This window comes from Schistocerca cancellata, chromosome 8 (genome assembly GCF_023864275.1).
Source record: "Schistocerca cancellata isolate TAMUIC-IGC-003103 chromosome 8, iqSchCanc2.1, whole genome shotgun sequence".
Taxonomy (NCBI): Eukaryota; Metazoa; Arthropoda; class Insecta; order Orthoptera; family Acrididae; genus Schistocerca; species Schistocerca cancellata.
The window spans coordinates 381,931,453-381,953,788 of NC_064633.1; positions in this window are offsets into that span (position 1 = coordinate 381,931,453).

The window sequence follows — 22,336 nt, forward strand, 5'->3', positions numbered from 1 at the left end:
AAAACATAATGGCTGTCAAGATTAATATATTAAGTAAAGAGACTAGAGCTCATGTGGCTCATGTCAATATTCCTGAAATACGTCGTTGGCAACAAATTGAAATAAATCTCGTGAAATTCTCTGCGTGATGTCTAGACACGTTAAAGTACGTACACCCTACTTGATGTTTGTAGGAACGCGAGGTGTATGTGGTCGACGCTTCGTTGTAGTGAGTGATTTTAAAATCACACGAAGGAGTACGCAACAGAGACCGCCACGAGCAATTTCCGCCATTTTCTGCGTTTTACGTTGTTTTTGTCAGAAATGAGTTTGTGTTTTGCGAAAATTTTTTTTAAATTGTACCCATTTAAGACTGTATAATATACTGTATCGGTCCTTGTTCAACTTCTGCTTCCCTTGGCTCTTAAAACCGCCGTCTCCTTTCTGTCCAAGTTATGAGTAACTTCCCACTCCGGATATTTTATCAGTGCTACTTTCAGAATTTCAAAGAGTGTAGGCCAGTCAACATTATCAGGAGCTATTAATGCTATAAATGTAGGTTTACTTCCTGTAACCTATCCTCGAAAATAAGTCGTTGGGAGAGTACTGCTTGCGTGTTCCTATTTTTCCCCGGAGCTTAACCTATGACTCCAAAGATCCAATTCTACAAGATTTTTCTGTAAATAGTTCGCGTCAGTAATTTGGAAAAGGGATTTATTACACTCAAAATATCAGAAATGACGCCTTTTTATTAAATTGATAGTTATGTAAGGCTCACATCTCCCACCACATGCAATTTTTTTCTTTTTTGACGTTCTCTTTCGTTCAGAGAGCATATCACCTGTCTCATATTTCTTTCCCAACGAAATAAGGAAGGAAGATCAGGATTTAACATCCTGTCGACAACGATGCTTTCAGATATGGAGCACAAATTAAAATTTTTTTTTCTATGGATGAGCAAGGAAATCGGTCGTACCTTTCCAAAGGATCTATCCCGTCAATTGCCTGCAGCGATTTAGGGAAATTACGGAAATCTAAATCTGGATCGGCAGAAGCATATCAGATTCCTCGTTTCTCCGGCTGTGAAGTCAGTAGGCTACGCTTTTTTTTTTTGGGGGGGGGGGGGCATCAGTCTTATGACTGTGTTGATGAGGATCGCCACGAATTAGTCTCCTGTGCGAAACTGTTAACATCAGAGTCGCAGTTGCACCTGTGACGTCAATTATTTGCTGGATGTATTCCTCTACAGTTTTTAACCTTTACACCTACGTCTCCTTTCACGGAAGTCATTCCCTGATGTCTTAACAGATGTCCTACCATCATGTCCCTTCTTCTTGTCAGAGTTTCCCATAAGCCTTTTCCCTCGCCAATTCTACGGAGAACTTCCTCATTCCATACCTTTTCAGTACACTTGATTTTCAACATTCTTCTGCAGCACCACATCTGGAATGCTTGTTTTTTTTTCTATTCCGGTTTTCCCACAGCCCTTATTTCATTGCCATACTATGCTGTGCTCCAAACGTACATTCTCAGAAATTTCTTCCTCAAATTAAAGAGTTTGCTTTGTAATAGTACACTTCTCTTGGTCAGGAACGGTTTTCTGGGACATTGCGCGGGCGGTGATGACCGCGCAGTCGATCGACCCACAAACCACACATCATCATCACTTGTAGTACTTTTCATTATTTTCGTTTTTCTTCGATATCCATTAAATCTATTACCTGTGATCATTAGACTATTCATGCAATTTAACAGATCCTGTAATCCTTCTTTACTGTTACTGATGTTAGCAATGTTACCAGCAAATCTTAACAATGATATCCTTTTTAATTCCGAGCACCTCTTGGTCTTCCAGTTCTATTGAACCTTCGTGATTCTTGTACGTTTGCATTATACCCATCCTTCCCCATAGTTTTGCAGTGCGGGTAGCCGCACAGTCTGGGCGCCCTGTCACGGTTCGCACGGCTCTCCCCGTCGGAGGTTCGGGTCCTCCCTCGGGCACGGGTGTGTGTGATGACCTTAGCGGAAGTTAGTTTAAGTTAGATTGAGTAGTGTGTAACCTCAGGGGCTGATGACCTTAGTTCAAAAATGTGTGTGAAATCTTATGAGACTTAGCTGCTAAGGTCATCAGTACCTAAGCTTACACAGTACTTAACATAAATTATGCTAAGGACAAACACACACACCCATGCCCGAGGGAGGACTCGAACCTCCGCCGGAACCAGCCGCACAGGTGACCTTAGTAGTTTGGCCCCAAAGGATCTTACCACAAAATTCCAAAAATTTTCCCTGTAGCTTACCCTTATTTTCCTTAGAATTTCCATCATCTGGCAGCAATTTACATTGTCGAACGCTTTCTCCGGCTCGACAAATCCTACTACAGACAGTGTGTTGGTTTTCCTTCGGTCTTGCTTCCACTATCAAGCGCAACGACACAACTGCGTGTCTGATACTTTCATCTATCCTAAAGCCAAAGTGGTCGTCACGTAAGAGCCTCATTTTTTTCCATTGGAGTGTATATTATTCTTGTCAGCATCTTGGATGCATGAGATGTTAGCTAGCTATAATTGTCGCACGTTACGGTTGTTCCTTCATTCGGAATTGTGAGGATGCTGTCTTTACGAAAGTCCTACGGTAAATCATGAGGAGTCGTTTATTTGCCAATTAACCCCTCTCCCCACATATTAGAAATTTCTGTAGAGTATTCAGTTTCCCTTCGATCTCATTTGATCTTAAGTCTTCCAAGGTTGTTACCGTCCAGTGTAATAATATAAACAATCATCAATTTAGCTCAATACGTCTGCCAAGCTATACCTCATGAGCTGACAGAATGCCAGTCCTCGCCTATTTTAAGTCTCGTAGAAAAAAATTAGCTGCAAATACGCTACTTGAGTAATTCAAACATAGTAGTGACGTCGGTGACAGTTCCAGAAATCTCCGCGCCCACCCTCTTGCAGAGGAACGGAGGACCGCTGGAGCACCAAGCAATCAGCGCCGGCTTGGCCTAAGGACCCGCGAGTGGCTGCAGATCGGCGCGACGGGCGCAGCGCAGATGGGCCAAGACAGGCGCGCTGGCCGCTGATTGGCCCCATTGTGGGCGCGATTGTGCGCCCGCGGCGCGCCGGCCGGCATTGTGGCTGTCGGCTGGCCCTGCCGCCGCTAATGAGCCGGACCCACCCCCCACTCGTTGGCTCGCGCTGGCTGCTTCAAAATGCGCTCCGCAAACCTGCCAAGTCTCCTATCTTTGGAGGCAGATGCCAATTTCAAAACTTTCCGCCGCTCTGTCCATAAACATGTGAAAATCCACATTTGACAACAGGGATAGCTAACCCACATGTGGGCTCAGATAAATGACAAGTGTCAAGCACTGGCAGCTACACAGTTCGTAATGGAGAAGTTCGATCACTCAGTGTTTGTTATCAACTCTGCCAAGGGTGGCACTACCGGTACGAGGCTGGCACCCCTCCTGTTATATGAGTCGCTGGCAAGTGATGATATACGTTCCATCTGGCGGAAACAGTGATATCCCGCAGCTGTGTACCGTCTTGAGGAAGTTCGCTGTGAACTTGGTTTTGAGTTGCTGATAGTCCAATCAACGAAGGAAAGTCGTGTAGTCGCAAATTATTGCACAGTACCAGCAAGGATTGCCATAAACAGTATACTAAAACATTAGATGCTGGGGTGGGATGGAGGCGGGAGAGGAGGGGGAGGAGGTAGTCGGGCTTAAAGGTCGAAAATTGCGGGTTATAGCGAAAATGTTTCAAAATACAAAATTAAACTTGAATATACTTCCTACAAACGACGTTCTATTAATTGTTTCCCCAGGACTTACAGTTTCCGCGTTGCGGAGGATAAATTCGCGCAGATTACTAAATGCAGTGTTTTTACGGCATAACATTAATGTTTAGAGTTACTTGAATTTTGAACTTACGGAAAATCTACATTACTTATTGCAAAATAACACCTTACCTTCAGTGTGTGTTGATTTCAGAAATCAAAAATTATATCATCATCGTTGTCATGTACCATATCGAGTAATGGTGCACTGTTCGGATACAAGTTACAGCACTTGCCACATATCATACAGCATGAAATGGCAGCTTTTCGGTATTCACATTGTCCGCCATAGTCAGTAGAACATCGTCCAAATGTGTTCCTCATTATAACTTTAGGTTTTACTGGGTTGAGCGATCCATCCTCTCCTCGATACCACCCCTACAGATTGGCGGAAGTGGCCTGTTGACCTATTATTCTACTCTAAACAAGTAACAAAACATCTCTAAGTAACAAGGATTGTTTTTTTTTTTTTGACAGGAATTACTTACGGTGGAAAGTGAATAAAATTAATATAAATGTTAATAAGCTCTAAATAAATGTTTGCGCGCAGCGTCTGTGGTTGGCGGCAGAGAGACAAAGTCTGGTTTCGGCTTCGTTGATGCTTTGAAGAGTATTGTATACCTGATTTTGTTCAGATCTTGGTGATATTCTGTCGCTTGATATATTTGTAGAAACATCTTCTCACTATTTGCTTGTGTATAGGGGTTAGTGAAAATGGTAGATATTCTCCTCATTTGTTTATGTATCTTGCTGAATAGCTTAACCATTCCTCCTGTACTTTCCTTGGAAATGGCGGAAGTCGTATCACACGCACTAAAGGCATAGAGAAGAATTATAGTTTCAGCAAAAGGAAGTTGTTGGAATTGGTTTCCTGAAAACAATATCATTTCAGCCTGGCGCCTACAATTCTTCATGAGTTAAACTTTAGTGCCAGATGGTGCAGAAGCAATGAGTGGAACAATCAAGTCGACAGTTTCCCCTGATATCGTGATAATGGGGTGCATGGCAGCTTTCTCAAACCAACATCTCAGTACAGTAGCGCCAGCATCGCCTGCAGTTACTACTATTTCATTCCCCCCCCCGGCGTTTTTTATCACTAAGAAATTCTATAAGCCCAGTTTTGTTCTTTTCTGTTGCAAGAAAATTCTCCTGTAGTTTAGAGACAGCAATGCTTTCATTAGAATCAACATCAAATAATGTTTTGTGGGGATCCTTCTCTTCTTCTCTGCTCGTCTTGTACTGTTGATGTCACCATAGCCGCGAATGAGCACAGTACCGTTTAGAGCATAATGTTTGAGTGCATAGTCTGTGTAGTGATTGCAAGGTACGGAAAACATAGTGCCCAGTTTCCATTTCATGCTACGGAGGAGGACGCATTCTCCCACTACATTGGTGCTCGTTCTAAGGTCATGAGTTGCGTAATTGTCCTCTGCAAAAGTATCGCAAAGAGATGATATCTTTCCTTTTCTCACTCTCGCTTCATTACAGAGATCCAACTTTAATGGAGATAATTCACATTCCGTAAGCCTTGGATATCTTCATCACCTTTTCTTTTTTGCAATGACTCATTTTTGAAACATTGTCAAAGGATCTGCAATCACTGTTTTGGCGTTCACTTTTATTGAACTGTGCATACTAGCCAAGGACAGCACCACATTCTTCTTAGACTGTTTTATGTCACTAAGATTACAACCAGTATACCTTCGGATGGTTCTGGTACCAATTTATAGGGCTAGGTGACTACTTAATTTTGAGTTTCCGGTTATCCCTGTCGACAGAGACATCACACATTAATTTTAGGAAAGGGAGGATGGGTATTTAACCACTGATAAGCCTTTAAACAGTCTTGACCGCCCTATTTCGTCGTGTTAGGCAGAGATCAGCACGCGGCCCCCCCTCCCCTCACCCCTTGAGAAAGACGCTCAATTACATTTTTGTAATGACGAGCACGTGGTAGCTGCAGGGGCTCATCCAATCCACATCACTGGATCAGAATCAGTTACGCCTATTCCTATTAATGAAGCGCATTATAGTTCCATGGTCATGTCTGACTAATCCCTGCCCAACGCGATGCAGTTCGGTTTACGGTGAAATAACTCTTATCGGCAAAATTGCTGAAGATGTTTGTGTGGCCAGTCTCCATTGTATTATTTGTTGCTCAGAAGCTACGAGCTTCTTCATCAATGAAACAGTGTTAAAACACTGTACCACAAAGCAACAGTAGGTCTATTGTTCTTGACAATTGCCAGCTCATTCTTGAATATACTTAAGATTGTTGCCAGACATGCATCCGTTCCAATTTTTTCTACACTTAGAGATCCATGTTGCCCGAAACGGTGGTAACACATTTCCTTACTTCATTTGAGACACCAGAATCTTCCAGAAAAATCCGAACGAATCTGGATTGAACAAGTAAGTGTCCTGGAGGTCCACAGCTGTAAGCTTGTACTGTTAATATCTTGTCAACTAAATTTGCAGCATGAACTAAACTTAACATTTCTTTCAAGCCAGACCTGGCCATTGTGTGACTAATGCACCCACGATGGATATGAATATATGAAATCCCCCTAATCTTATGGAAATTATCCTATGTTCAATATCTCGAGTCTTTATGTAGAACTATTGGTCGAAAGAAACGAAACAACAAATCATCAGCCGGCCGCTGTGGACGAGCGGTTCTAGGCGCTTCAGTCTGGAACCGCGCGAGTGCTACGGTTGCAGGTTCGAATCCGGCCTTGGGCATGGATATGTGTGATGTCCTTAGGCTAGTTAGGTTTAAGTAGTTCTAAGTTCTAGGGGACTGATGACCTCAGATGTTAAGTCCTATAATGCTGAGAGTCATTTGAACCAGCGTATCGTTAGCATTTCCTCAGCCCAACTACAGCACTTCTCACAAGGTAGGAAACAAAATTATCGTATGGAACTGACTAAGTATCTTCTGAGATTGTCGTGACAGCTGCTGTACTGTTCTTTCAAGTTCTGCTTTTTGTCTTTGCACTTCAGTAATATCATACACCACAGACTTTTTTTCATCTGAGCTACGAAATATCATAACAGTTTTCCTGGTGCCAACTGCGGAGAAAGCAATGCGGTGTCCACACTTTTCTCTGTCTCTCCTTAACTGTGTGTATATGAGGTACCTCTCTCCGGACAGGCTCCAACAACTCGTTTAAGTTGAACTGGCAGTCGTCATTTTCCTTTATGTAAAAGAGTATTTCCTCCAGTGATGCAGAAATTCCTACACCCTCAGAGAGTGCGCTTTTCATCGGTTTGGTTGGCCATCAAGAAATTTTTGTAGTAGTCCTGCAATTCTGCAGCGTCTAGATTCCCAATGGAGCAACTACTTCTTCGGATGGTGTCCCTCCGTTCATCCTTCCTTTCCTGTGCACGAAGTGTAATTGTACTGTCGTAAATGAAGGATAGAACACTGTAAAGCTTTCGCAGCCTTTGTTGTTATATTCCCTTCCGTTTATCAAGAAATTCAGTGTCGGTAGCTTCTTGTAAAATACCCACTTCAAAATAAAATAAAAGTGATTGATAAGTAATGAGTGAACTCAATTCCTGTGAAGTCGAAGTCGGAATACATCACAGTGAGAACACCGGGAGGAGAACATGGAAAGACATATTATAACATTTTCTGTTTTGAATGACTTATCCTAATAAAAATCAAATGAGACTTATTTTATTAGCTGTTTGAGTAGTCGTGAGGTCCGAAGCCTTTTTCAGCAAGCAGATAATGAGCATGCAGTATAGTGGCATCAAATGTTTTTCATAGTACTATAAAAACATTAAACACACTTTGTTAAAGAAATTTAGACTGGAAGGTTCGACTTTCGTTACGGCGCGTGTGTGGCGCGAGAATCGACAAGACACATAGCCAATAGCCTCCCAACTTAGTAAAAACGGAAACAATTACAAGAAGCTCTATCATTACTAAAGGATAATATAATCATATAAAATAAAGAAAAACATTTAAAATTGAAGATAATAATTATTATTTCTAATTTGCAATGAGGAAATAAAATGGCGTACTTACGGTATGCAGGAAACAGATGACAGACAGAAACTAGGAGGCAATTCGTGGCTCAGATTCGTTTACAACTGAACAGCGTAATTCATCTCAAAGTTGTACGTGATGGTAGTATCTTATGTAAGACCTGGAATCTAAGGATAAATAGAATAAAATAATTTAATACGTTTCGCAAAAAGGAGACAGCTAGTTTTAAGATTAAATTTCACTTGAGCTGAATGCAAAGGTAGACTGCAACGTACAAGGCTGTTCCTCGGAATGAGCAACTCTCAGAAACCTCTTAATTAATCAGCTCTGCTGTATTATATTCTACAAGACGCGTGAACAACACTGTGTTTCGTGTTCGTGAAACTTTTCCAGCTTTTGTCAAATAAATGGTATTTACCACTCTACGTATTCCTTTCTCACATATGCTGCGTTGGTCATTCACAACGTCACAAAAACTAAACACCTCTGAGTCATTGTTTATAGCTATAAACTTTACAAAACGCTCTCTTAATAGCTGCAAATAAGCACTCACACATCAACTCAAAGTAACTGTATAAAACAAACAGGAGCACTGTGACGTTACTACGGATTTTCGCGTAAGACATCGGGACAGGATACGCTGTGGAGTATTATGTCGATTACTCTCTAGCCGCGCAAGGTTACCGCGCGGTTTGAGGCGCCATGTCACGGATTGCGCAGCACCTCCCGCCGGAGGTTCATGTCCTCCCTCGGGCATGGGTGTGTGTTGTTTTCAGCATAATGTTAGTTCAAGTTAGTTTAAGTAGTGCGTGAGTCTACGGACCGATGACAGCAGTTTGGCCCTTAGGAATTCACACACATTTGAGCATTTGATTACTCTCTGTGAAAATGAAAAGAGCTGCTGTTGTGGTGGGGGAAGTGGCGTTTCCGTCTAGCAGTACAAGGCGCTGAACAGAGATTCACGTGGATTCTGTTTGTGTTCGTAGTGTTATTGGTAACTAACATATACATTCCGTGTTGTCTTTTAAGGATCATGCGGAAAATAGACGCTGTCCAGAGTGTGCACAATACGTTTTATGGAAAACAAAACGTTCACGAGACTTGTCTGCGTACGGCGTTGCTTACGATTTGTAAAGCGCGCTGTGAATCGGTCGGTATAATTGTGAAACACCCTGTATTTGCTTCTTGTAGCGCAGTGCGGTAGGAAGAGTGGGGATTCCCCTGCAGGCTCTTCACTTAGCAGACGCACAAATAAGGGAAATGTTTACCGACGTTCCGGCGACTTGCCTCCTTTCACGCTCCACTACTCATCACCCCTCCCCCCTTTTCTTCCCATCCCAGCCTCCTAGGTCTGCCACACCCCCAGAACACAGTTTATCGCTTTATACAGCTCTGCTGCTCACCGCAGCGATCACACACCACCGGTCAGGATTTTTGGTACGTTGTTTAGGACATTACCTCCTAACACTGTACAGAAAATGGCGACTGCATGACTTTTCCACTTAACCAGTCTCTTTCGTTCTTCGTTGACTGGGCTAACAGTACAGAGCGCAAGGCGCCAAGCCATAGCAGCGGAGGCTGCTCCGCATCCTGACGGGCACAGTACATACATTGCGTTTTGGATGGAATACCTGACGTGTGGAACACCATAAATTATTGCCTTACCCGCAAGGATATGTGGTTAGGATATGCGTCGAAAGGTTGTGCTTCGGTTAGGTACTGTAACTAAAAGTGCTACTTCTGTCCTCTCTTAGCCACAGTGATTGAACCATTCTTGTTCGCAGAACCCGCTGTAGCGTGTTTCAACAATTGGCTGTTGGTAATCAGGAAAAATGCTACAGTGAAAAATTTTCTAAGCTCTTGTAAATTGGCCTGTTTAAAATATTGTTCTGCCTTGTGACTAATACTGAACTACCTCGTGTAAAAATTTGAGTAGTGGTTAATTTTCATGTACACTGTGTGGATTATGATAGGTTACCAGTCAGCATGTGTAACATAACGAGAGCCAATGCGTAGTAACAGGTTTTGAGACTAAATCTTCAAACCATCGAGAATCAATCTGTCTAGGGAGCTATTTTTTTAGTCTTTGATTTTTATCTCTGCATGTTTTCAGCTCACTTAATCAATTTGAAATTCTGATTTAAAAATTTGTTAAACTGTTAAGCTGTATTTTATAATGGCTCTGGGATTAAATTGGTGTTCAAACAGTTGTAAACGTGCCTTTAATCTCTCTAGAGGTTAAGTTTCATTCCTTGTGAACCTGGTTCTCACAACTGTTGGCGTCTTCATCCTTTTTCTGTTACAAGACATTTTGGTGTTACTGTGTTTTAAGCAATTTGTTTACTCGGCCTCAAGGCTAAAAGGCATTTTACTCAGACGATGGAAGGAGTGATGTGCTAAAGTTATGTGTTTCCATAAAGATATACTTCACATAGAAAAATCCACATATTAAAATAATACACTACTACATTCCATATCTTAACTGAAAACACAGCAAAGTAAGAAATACAAAATTAATTGGGCAACTGATTAATTATCAGCTAAAGGATAATAAAATGACAAAATTATTGGTGTTATTTTTTGAAATGGAAGTTTTAATATGTACTAGGATGTCCAGCACTAACCAAGTAAATTCTAGAAACTTAGTTTTTCATTAATTTAAATATTTTGTAAATTGACAATACATTTCAGGTATGTTACACTGTTTTGCAACCTGAAGAAGCATGGCCACGAAGTCTTAACTATAGAAATTTACATTTTTGCATTTTAAAATTTCAGTGTTCTTGGATGTGGGAAAACTGAATATGAATCATTTTTAAAGAGTAAGTTTTCAGAAATAGCAGTAAAATATTTGCTTGGAAGAGGAGAATATGGCCTTATAAATGAGCTATGTAAATCCTGAAACAAAACAATTTTTAGCAAGGTGGAATTCTGACATACATATGCTTGACAAATGTTGCAAATTATGAATACTATTTCAAAATTTTTTTCTGAAATTTGTAACTATTAAAATTCTCCTGGATGTTGTACTGCACATCATTGTATAAAATAGTAAAATACTTCGGTTATAAACCTAAGACCTATGTTTTGATGTATTACAACAGCCTTCCTCAGTTGCCTGATCATTAGAATTTTCATTTATCCACATTATATTTTGCTTTTAGCAGATAATGACATTTATCTTTGCGATCCTTACGTTTACTTGCTCTTCTTAGGTTTGATTAATCGATTCCAGCGCTGTTAGTAACCTCTTCCCTTGGTCGCTGTATGTGATTTTGCTTGTTTGTTTTTTTTTTTTTTTCTCGAGAGAATGAAGATCATGGGTTAGAAGCCATGAGTCTGGCCTACCTTGAAATAGCATTTTTCATTATCCTAGTTTCTGGTACCATGTTTGGAGTAGTCCAGTTCCATGTTCTGGTTTGAGAGAAAGACTGTCTTTGTCTGTTAGCTACTTGTGCTGGTGTAGAGATTCAACAATGATAAAAGAACTGGGTGAGTCCATTTCAATTACTTCCTGTGGTGAAGTTTTGCCAAAGTGCTTAGGTCATTTAGCAATAGCCTGATAACAATTAAACCATGCAGAGACTGGTATGTGAACCCTACAGTGTCAGGGGAACTGGGATGCTTGCAAGCCAGTGTGGAATGCTGTTCACCCACCTGGACATGTATGCAGGGGTGGTGGTGAGCTGGAGGTGAATAGCGAATTTTTAGTACAACAACCCTGCTGAAGACCTTCCTCTATTCATGACAGTTACAGAGATGGAATCATAGCTGGAGAGGAGGTAGGAGCCAGTGGTGATGTAGTACACTACAGTCGTTGGAGCATGCTGGCATCGTTTGTACTCTACCAGATAGTCAGCGCATTGAAGGGCAGCATGTGCTGGTGCTAGAACAGCCTCAGACAGCTGTTGCAAGGTGGTCTATTACTGGCAATGTGTGACGATCACTTCCCCACCACTTAGCTGCTCCAATAGCGGATGTACGTCATACAGGGCATCAGAGCTCGCTAATATGTGGCTTCTGGAATGGCTGATTAAGATGATGTGCACCCACTCTGGGCGTTGGACAGTATTGGTGTGGGTCTGCGCAGGTCGTCAGGAGCCCCACACTCGAGCCCCAGCCTACTGTCAGTGGAAGAAAGTCATCAAGCTGGTGACCTGACTATGCAGTGACGGCACGTTGACTGCATGAAGGCTTCAGGTCAGGGAGAGGCCTCCAGCTAATGACAAAGAAGTATGGCGACAGTGGCTGGCTGCTTCATCTTCAACTGCTAATGGTCTTCTTCTTGTACTTATAAGCTGGTGCTGATTTTGCCGTTGGGAATACTGTGTGTAGCAGATTATATTGATTAAAATTTGAAAGTGATTAGGCTGGTATATATGTATGCCAGCTGGCTAGTATTTCTGCAGTGACAGCTCTCTCATGTTAGATTTGTTATCAAATTGGAACATCTGGTTTTTCCATTGGATAACTATGACTTTATTTGCTCCAGTGTTGCTGTATAGTCAGCTCCTACCAGATCTGCAACTTCAGCTTTCAGAGGAATTGGCTGGCATTGTCTGGTCTGCCAGAGCACTGAATGAAGTGTAAACATTATGCATGCTTCTGCTCCAAGGCACCTCGTCATCAGGTGGACAAGTGCTTTCCGCTGATCGGCACAGGAACTGTTCATTGCCCCACCGAAGCCATGGTGCAACATCCGTGACTAGGAATGTGGCATTGTTCTTGCTTATGGTAAAATTAAAACTGGTAGCTTGTCCATACTTGATTGGGCAGCTTCTGATTACACCTTTCAATTAGTCATGCTATACAATGAAAGTTTTGAGCCTCTCCTAAATTATGAAAAATTTATTGCTTTGTTTAAAGTTGTGGACTGGGAATGTGTTCCAATTATTTGCGAATTCTGATTTTGTATCTCTTGTGCTGAAGAACAATGTGGACTTGTAAATAATTTACTTGTATTTAGTAACAATATATATATATATATATATATATATATATATATATATATATATATATATATGCTTATCAATCTACTTCCCTCGCAATTATTTGAATTTGAAAATCACTTGGAAAGAAAGGGTCATGTCCATTTTACAGATTTTTCAGGTGAGCAGTTTTAAAGTTTATAACGTTAAATTTTCGTTGGCTACTGAAATATGTTTTTGTAATTTATACAGCACATTCAACGACCTTTTCCTTAGGATACTTTGAAAGCGGAAAAAATATTAAAACTTGCACCTGTTTTATGTGAATGTGTATTTTTTGATTTGTTTGTATAATGCACTATTTAGACCATAAAACTGAGAATGTAATGTGATATTGGACTCATACTTCACTATAAAACTTCCCTACTCCCTTGACCAGGATCTACTCATCTTTGAGTATAGTCATTATTGAAAAGGATGTTCATGACTAATCAGATTTTAGGAACAATACTGTTATCTAAATTCTGTTTTTATCTTCATTGAACTCATGTACATTTTATATGTTTAATCGCCTGGTATACAACTACCAACAATTATTCAATATATGGTTTCAATACATACATTAAAAATATAGTTTATAGGACGTAATTTCTGTTATCAGCATAAATCGCAGTATTCATTTCTCACATTTTACTTATTAAAAAAAAATAACACACAAAATGTAAGTAAATTCAATGCCAGAAAGGAATATTTGTATAGTACTCTTGGGTTCCCCTGTCACAGAACACCTTGCATATCACTGTACTTTTCCTTGGTGATACGTAGCAGTCTGGCAACATTAGACATGCGTTCTCTTATTAGCATGGTATCTCAATAGGTTTGTTATAATAAATCAGGACGTGCTATTTCACACACTGATATGATCTAGTTCCATTTAATTACGGTGACTAAAGTATTTCCCAGCCTATCTTCATAAAAGGGTGAAAAGAACAAAAACTGTCGTTCTGCAAGCTCTGCTTCCTCTTCCAGGAGCAGGAGCAGTAACAACTGATATAATCCAAGATTCGTTGTACGTGTGTCGATGTATGATACGTCGTAGAGGGTTACCTTCTATTTGCAGCTTCTTAATAATTCTCGATGGCGTTGGACATTTTGGCGGATATCTTGGTTACAAGAAATCAGTCAGTTCACCTATCATTTGGCCATCAACTTCAACAACCTGTATAGGAGTGGGTTTTCCACATGCACCTTTAATTATGTCTGTCCAGTCCTTTGGGAGCTCAGCTTTTGTTTTACATCTGGGGAGGCCCATGTTTTTGTTACTTTTCTTATTGAGAATGTCACACAAATTGATTCAAATCACTTTGCATGATGCACAAGATAATGGATGAACCTGAAAAGGGTGTAGTTTTTGTTTTGACTAACACATGAGTCATAGAAGATTTCCAAATTTTTAACCTCAGTATCCAGAAACAGAGTAGCATAATGGGACTAACACGTGAGACATAGAAGATTTTCAAATTTTTAACCTCAGTACCCAGAAGCAGAGTAGCATAATGGTGCAGGAAAAAAAACTTCGTTTGAACTTTTCCTCCCTATAGTTTCATGATAAACATAAAACACTATGTTACTGTCTGACAAAAAAAATGTGTGATATCTTATGGGACTCAGCTCCTAAGGCCATCAGTCCCTAAGCTTACACACTACATAACCTATATTTTCCTAAGGACAAACACACACACACACACCCATGCCCGAGGGAGGACTCGAACTTCCGCCAGGACAAGCCGCACAGCCCATGACAGCAGCGCCCTAGACCGCTTGGCTAATCCCACGTGGCTACTGTCTGACAGTCGATGTATGTTAGATATAGAGAAAGCTGTCGCTTATAATAGATAATGTTGGTGCTGATGTCTGGACATAGAACGTATAGTTAGAAATCCATACATATTGACTCTGTGTTTGTAAACTTTATGCTTCTCTGTCGAGTTTGTCTTTTACACTGATAGAATGCATCAGCTTAACGGTGGTGCTGTTCATATTCAATCTTCTCTCTCTTAATATTCCCTTGAAAGTCTGATCTTTCCCTTCCATCTGTTGCATGAGTGAGTTGTGCCTCTAGAGCTTTGAAAATTACAGAACACCTATCACAAGTACAGCATGTTTCACTTCGAGGGAAACCGAACGAGATATTAAATTTTGTATTAAATATTTTACAATAAGTTTCATATGGTACAGAATAAGTGGAGTGTGTCTCTTGAAAGATCTTGAACATTTTCTTGGTGAGCTCTACAGCCAAATACAGTTTTGTGATTTATTTACATTGTAATGAGTGGACCATCCTTTAAATGACTTGACGTTAGTGCATATGTTTGTGTTGAAAGTTTATGAACTTGGTTTCCGTGTTTCCCTTGTGTATCAACTGCACCATACCTTAATTTTTAAGGAATTCCTGGTGGTTTCTAATCTTTTCTTTGAAATACCGTGCAGTGATATAAAGACCTTTTAACAGACAGACAGTTCAGTCACAGTATTGTCTCTCATTATACTGATCTTATAGTGAAATCAATCAAAGTAGCTACTGTCTCATTTCTGCAGGCCCTTGGCATTGTACATTGTCAGCAGAAATCAGTTATGTCGAGTGACAACTTTTTTCATTCCAGTCCTTCAGCAGACTGAAATTAGATGTTAACGTAGACTTCTCTGCATCAGTTAGCAAATAAGTGAAATTCTTCTTGCAAATACAATGCTCTCCTATTTCATGTGACATTGTTAACCTTTTAGATAGTTCATACTGTCTACCATAGCTGTGCCTTTTTGCAGGTTTACCACTGCAGCTTGACTCTGGATATTCCATAATTAGTTGAAACACCGACCTCAGTTGGATTTTACATGAAATTAAATTCTATCTACCACACCACAAAGCATTGAAGCGATTGTCAAGGGTGCTCTGTGTTAGCATAAATCATGGCACGAAATTCAGCTCCACCACAGTACAAAGCAAAGAAGCTAATGTCAAACCTGCTCCGAGCTAGCTTCAACAATACAAATGAAAGAACAACAATGACAGTGCATTTAACAGTGTCAAAAATGAGACTTCCACAAAAGAGGACAAAGAAATCAATACGCCTCAGAAATGTGCACCCGTTGGACTTCACTCTTTCTGTCTGGTTATTGGACAGACTTGACCCATTTTCTCTGTGTATACCATAGCTGGCTACAAATCCGTGACTATACCCATCACATTCATTTAAGTTCACCCATGAGAAAGTACATCTGACGAACTTCATAATGATACCACTAACTGATTTTCGTGGGACTTGGACTTACCCATTCTTTCTGTGTAGTCTTCATTTAAATCACAACATTACTTACTGCTAATGCATAATAAAGTGCCATACTGTATGGTGGCTTTTTTGTTGTGTTTGGTGGATTCATCTAATGGTCCATAAATGTGATTAAAAGAAAACACATGTTGAATTGCCACCAAAATTACTAATAAGCATCTTTTATTTGGATGATATCAGGTTTGAGATGCGTGATTAAGATATTTCGAAGTGTGCTGTTTCGATGATTGCTCTTTTATAAATATCATGTGGTATGATTTTGCACATTACTGTGATGCTATGTGAAAACGGAATTCATGATTTATGTATTGATCCTTGTGTTTAAACTATTCTTTGTATTTAAAATCAGTGATTACACAACTGAGGAATCATCGTCAATGGTTTCACATTGGATGTTGTAAGCAGAAAACTAGCAGTTGTTCAATTTTCTATTACTTTCATGATTAATGATTGCTCACTGCATAGCACTTAAAGAGTAGTTATACAATGTAACATCCACACTTCCATTTTATAGTCGATAACAAAGATTTTTTATTATTATTATTTTAATTTGTGATATCATCAGAGACATGTGCTTTGTCAGAGAAAAAGTTTGGTTTTGCTAGGGCGGAGATGGTGTAACAGTATCTTTACAAGCCACAGAAAGTACACGGAAAACAATGATATCCTTTAATTATAAGAACGATTATTATTATCACTGATTCTCTGTTGCTTTGTTTCTTCTATTTCGAGTAGCCATGATGCTAGCAAGACACACTTTAATCAGCCACCTATGATAAGATCTGGTATTATTACTGTTAAGTAAACTACCTAATGTAAATTATTGGAGAAAAATAGATAATAATATAATTCAAGTCTATCTCATATTTTGTGTAAGAATCTTGATCCACTTGGCGCAGTGGTTAGACACTGGACTGGCATTCGGGAGGACGACGGTTCAATCCCGCGTCTGGCCATCCTGATTTAGGTTTTCCGTGATTTCCCTAAATCCAGGCAAATGCCGGGATGGTTCCTCTCAAAGGGCATGGCCGACTTCCTTCCCCATCCTTCCCTAATCCGATGAGAGCGATGACCACGCTGTCTGGTCTCCTTCCCCAAAAACAACCAACCAACCAACATCTTGATCCTCTGCATTCCATCTTTTCTTTGCTGCGGACGAGCTGCAACGCCGCCATTAGCGGTAATGTATTTGTATGGTTTTATTGGTAAGAGTTATAGTTTTACTTCAGATTCAAAATGAGAAAAATTATTTCATACTGATTAAAGTTTTTTTTTTTTTTCAAATCGAAGTCAGTTATTTTCATGCAATCGGAACAGATCGGTTCTGTGGTACACCGATGTTCTTTTATCTTCTGTCATTTCTTGAAAGCTTTACGCAGCTACTTTAAATTACCTAACAATTCAGACATATGTATTTGCCATTGTAAAAGAATCTATGTAAAAGTAACTTGATTGTGTATCTAAAATCTCTGTCATAAGAAACTGTTTTAACTTCTACCATTCTTTGCTGGTGTCAGAGCATAAAACTTTCTGAGCTAAAGCTCAGAAATCTTTTCAGTAAATGTCGCCGATTCCAGTGTTGTATATCTCAGTGTCATAAACGTGAAGTAATATTCAAGAGTGAACTAAGTTTGTATGAAAGTAGTCAATGAACCTAATTGAATAGTTTTAAACAGATACACTTCTTTACAGTCAACATATGAAAACGGTTGTATGTTTCACTTTAGTTCTCATTAATGTTCATGTCGTATTCTAGCCGGGTAATGCAGTAATTGAATGACAATTTAGAAGTGTAGATACATTTAAATACTTACGTCGAACGCTGCTAAATTTACGCGTTCATAACACAGTTTCAAAGACAACACAATGGCGCAGAATGAGGAGCTCGATATAAAATATTTATGTATAAAGAACATGTAACATCAAAATATTTAATATGTTTATGAAATGTTTTCAGGTATATCAAACCATTGTAATATCCTATCCTAAATCCTATTTAGTTGTGGTGTGCATGGCCACATACCTTTCTCATTCTCTTAATACATCCCACGAGAAGCACTTTTTAGGAGTGTATACATACTGTTGGTGTATTAAGCAACCATTTACTTTATCTAAATACTACAGCTAGTGTGTCAGTGCCTGTGAACAACGCTTAGTTTATGGAGTGTAAACAATTGTTTATATATATATATATCTCTGTGTGTGTGTGTGTGTGTGTGTGTGTGTGTGTGTGTGTGTGTGTGTCACACAAGTGTGAGCATGCATGCATATCCTGTGGGTGCTAAGGCTGTGCACAGGAATCAAACAATTTATTTTCTATGTGGATTATAGGTATTGAACTTGTTAGTATGAAACATTTTCTTTTGCTGTGACAGCTTTAAGTTGTGAAGTATGTTAAAGTATGTTACATTTACAGCTATGTATGAAGATAGAACATGTCGACATTACAGCTGTGTGTGCTCAAGATACGTACAACAAATCATTATTAAAAATGGTAATACCTCATGTCATTCTGTGCGTAATATTTATGTCGATTTGCTAATGAATACTGTGCTGTGACTATTTTTATTTTACTACTATAGAAGAGAAGTTTGAACTACTTGTTAATGTTTTTCAGGAGCACAGGAGTGATGCAGGGCAGCAACAGCGATGAATATAAAATGTGTTCCGATTTAATTTTTGTTACAGATTGGATAATGATGATAGGAATTGATATTACTTTACGAGGGTTATCGGTGGAGTACTAGTCATGTCTTTAGCTTTTCATGAAGATGCATTGTTTAATCAACATTTTCAAGCGCTTCTACAGCAAAGGAAGGACTCGAGGTGACCAACGAAGCAGAAACAGAGGATAGTAGTCTGGGTTGGAATTAGACAGAAAGAGTCAACTTGGTATTACTGTAAGAGTGAAGTAATAGCGATTCAGTTACACTTTGTGTGGCAGTAGTTTCCCATATATTGTAGATTACAGGATACATTATCATCTCATATATCTCTATATTAACCATTTATGAAATAAATCTTGTTGATTGTTTTGTGTGACTTGATACCTTGTGACATGAAGAAGCATGAATGATTTTATCTGTTGTGATTGGATTTCTGTAAATGTGGAAGTTAATTTTGTTAGATAGGTAACAGCTTAATATTTCATTATTCTTTTCATTTCTATATTATGCACATCTTTGTACAGACAAGCCAAGACCTATGGTGATTCAGAAGTGAGCATTCAAGACACAGACATCTATGTATATCAGCTGAGGGCGAGCATTCAACCAGTTAAGACACTGTGTCATTCGTTTAATTCTAATTGTGAGTTGGATGCGGACATTAAGTAGCTATAGTCAGTACATTGATAACAGGCACTCTATATTTTAACACTTATGATACATGCAGTACAGTTAATGTTTTTGCCCACTTCTCAGTTATGTAGTATAACTCATAATGAGTGTTGCTTAACGATCCATGTTGTGGAATCTGTATCATATGATAAGCAAATTGATTATTATGTATGTTTTGACAGTAGAAAATTCCACAACAGTTATGAGGCATTATGTCTACCGGACTGAATCAATATTTTTGGACATTTTATTGTACAAAACAGACTCCTGAAGTGAAATATACAGAGTGACTTTGAACAAATGGTTAAAAATTATGCAAGCATACAAGACATGAGTAAATCATTGTATAAAAGTCAGGGATATTCAGATGGTTTGTGAAGTGGTCATTTGTGATAAAACTGAAGGTATGGTATTAAAGGGGAGGGAGACCACACTGGAACAATATAAAAACTGACAACATGCTTTAATCGGGTCAGTGAGAACAAGTCCGAGTTAACAAGTTGGCAGCCAAATTCGAAAGAAGTCAGCTAATGAGGCGCCTGCCAAGTGAAAACAAATTAGCTTGGCAGGCTGGGATGCAACACTGACGAAAGTAACCAACATAAAAAGATAAGTAAAATTATTTTCTTTCCTTAACACAGAATACAGCAAAAAATTAAGAGACACAAAATCAAATTAAGAATTAAGATTTCTTGATTGATTATAAGCCACATAATTCAAAAATTACAACGTTACAGGTTATATACTTTGTCTAATGGAAGCTTTCATGTGTGCTGGGATTCTCAAAGCCCACCAAGAATTTTCTAGAAAGTTATTTCTATACTTTGAATATTTCTTAAATTAATACAAAGCTATACATTTTTAATCTGAAAATTCGTTACAAAATGATAATAGTGGAATTCTGACAAGATACAGATTTAAAATTCGAGCATTCTGGAATACTAAAATCTCAAATACAAGCATGCATTGAAATATTAAGTTTTCAGAAAAAACAAAACTTCTTACTTGAAAGAGGAGAACGGAAGCTTTAGATATCTTATGTAAGACTTGGAACAAACAGACTTTAAGGGGTTGAAATCTGTCATAGATATAGTTTACATGTGAGGTAAGTTATTAGTATTCCCTTGAATGAATTGATTCTATGTGAACTGTTTACCCTACTACCATCAACAGATGTAATCTGTAGTGAGAATAATTAAGTTTTCAATTTTGACAAAGTGCTGTGTGGGTAAGAATTTGGTAGTTTTGTGTTTGTATGATAAATAAACTACAAGTATAATGGGACACAGGAAACAGATTTATTCATTTAAGGAGTAGAACTGTAAAAGTGCAGCTGTTCTAGCATTTCAAGTCTCAAGGCGATTTTAGCGTCAAGAACAAACGATTAATAATCTGAGGAAAACGAAAAATTCGTTAAATTTCGTTACTGTTATAGTGTTGTCACCACAGTGTGAAGTTCTCTTACAGTTTTCTCCGATTCATCCTTTTACCTGCTGTTGTGCTGCCAGAGCCTCTTATACTTAGAGACTCATGTAATACTGAGTGTAAGTCAAAGAAAATAAAACCAAAATTTTTCTAATTTTTACTAGCTCTAAGTGCTCATATAGCTTAAGTGAAATGAAGGTTGTTAGGTGAAAGTTTTCAATATATAGACGTTCTTCCATCTGTAAAATAACTGTCGGTAAACAGGTAACTCTTACATTTCGGCCACATAGGCCACTTGGTTAATGGATAAACCAGCGTTCAGTCATGCCAACTTCAAACCTATATTTCGTCATGTCCCCTCGGTTTGTCATTTTCTTGATTGTGGTTTTGTTTGTTTTCCCTTTAGCGCCGCTTGTAAGTGGGTGATATACTTAGTTTCCTGTGGTGGAAGAGTTGGAAAACTTAATTAATTTCTGTCGTAAAAGGATTGTGGATTTGCAACTGAATATTACCCCATTCCGTATCACCATTACCACGATGTTAACTAAATTAAGTATGCCAGTCTTTTCACCATCTGAAAGCAAAGCTATAACTTAAATAAATGTGGACTGAGTGCCATCGCCCAAGAGATGTCATGTCGAAATACGCAGTGATCAGCCTGAAAATTATGACCACTGAACTACTATTGATATAAACCCTTCCAAGCAATAGCAACGTCATGTGGCGAGGAATGACTGCTAATCGGATATACGCAAGGTGCGTGTAGTACCAGAAAGAGTGTTGTCCGTGTGCAGAATGGGGAAGGCGGGCGATCTATCTGAGTTTGACAAAGAGCAGACTATGATGGCCCAGAGGTTCGACACAAGCATTTTGGAAACTAGACGACTGGATGGCTGGCTATGGTGAGTGTCTTCAACACGTGGTGGAACGAAGTTCAAACCACGTCCAGACGTCGTGGTGTTCGACGGCCACACGTCATTACACATGTCGGACGTCGTAGACTGGTCACACTGGTAAACTAGGACCGGCGGCGAACTGTGGCGGGATAAACACCAGACGTTAATACGAGGTGGAGCTCCAGTGTCCGTGAGCACACAGTGCACCGAACAGTCCTAACGGCGGACCTCCGCAACCTACGAGTCATGCATGTGCCAATGTCAACTGCACGACCGAGGAAACTTCGACTGAAATGGGCACATGACCATCGGCACGCTGGCGCAATCGCAGAGCGTTGCATAGTGTGATGAATCCAGATATCTCCTCATTATGCCATCTGGACGTCGCGAATCCGTCATCTTCCAGGGGAACAGCTCCTTGACATCAATACTGCTGGCCGGAGAAAAGCTGGCGCACGTGGGCATCCAGAGGTCCAGTAGAGTTCGTGCAAAGTACTATGATGGTCAAGGAGTATCACACACAGGATGCAGATTACGTGCATCTCTTCATGACAACATGAAAATCATGTTTCCCGATGGCAGTGGCATA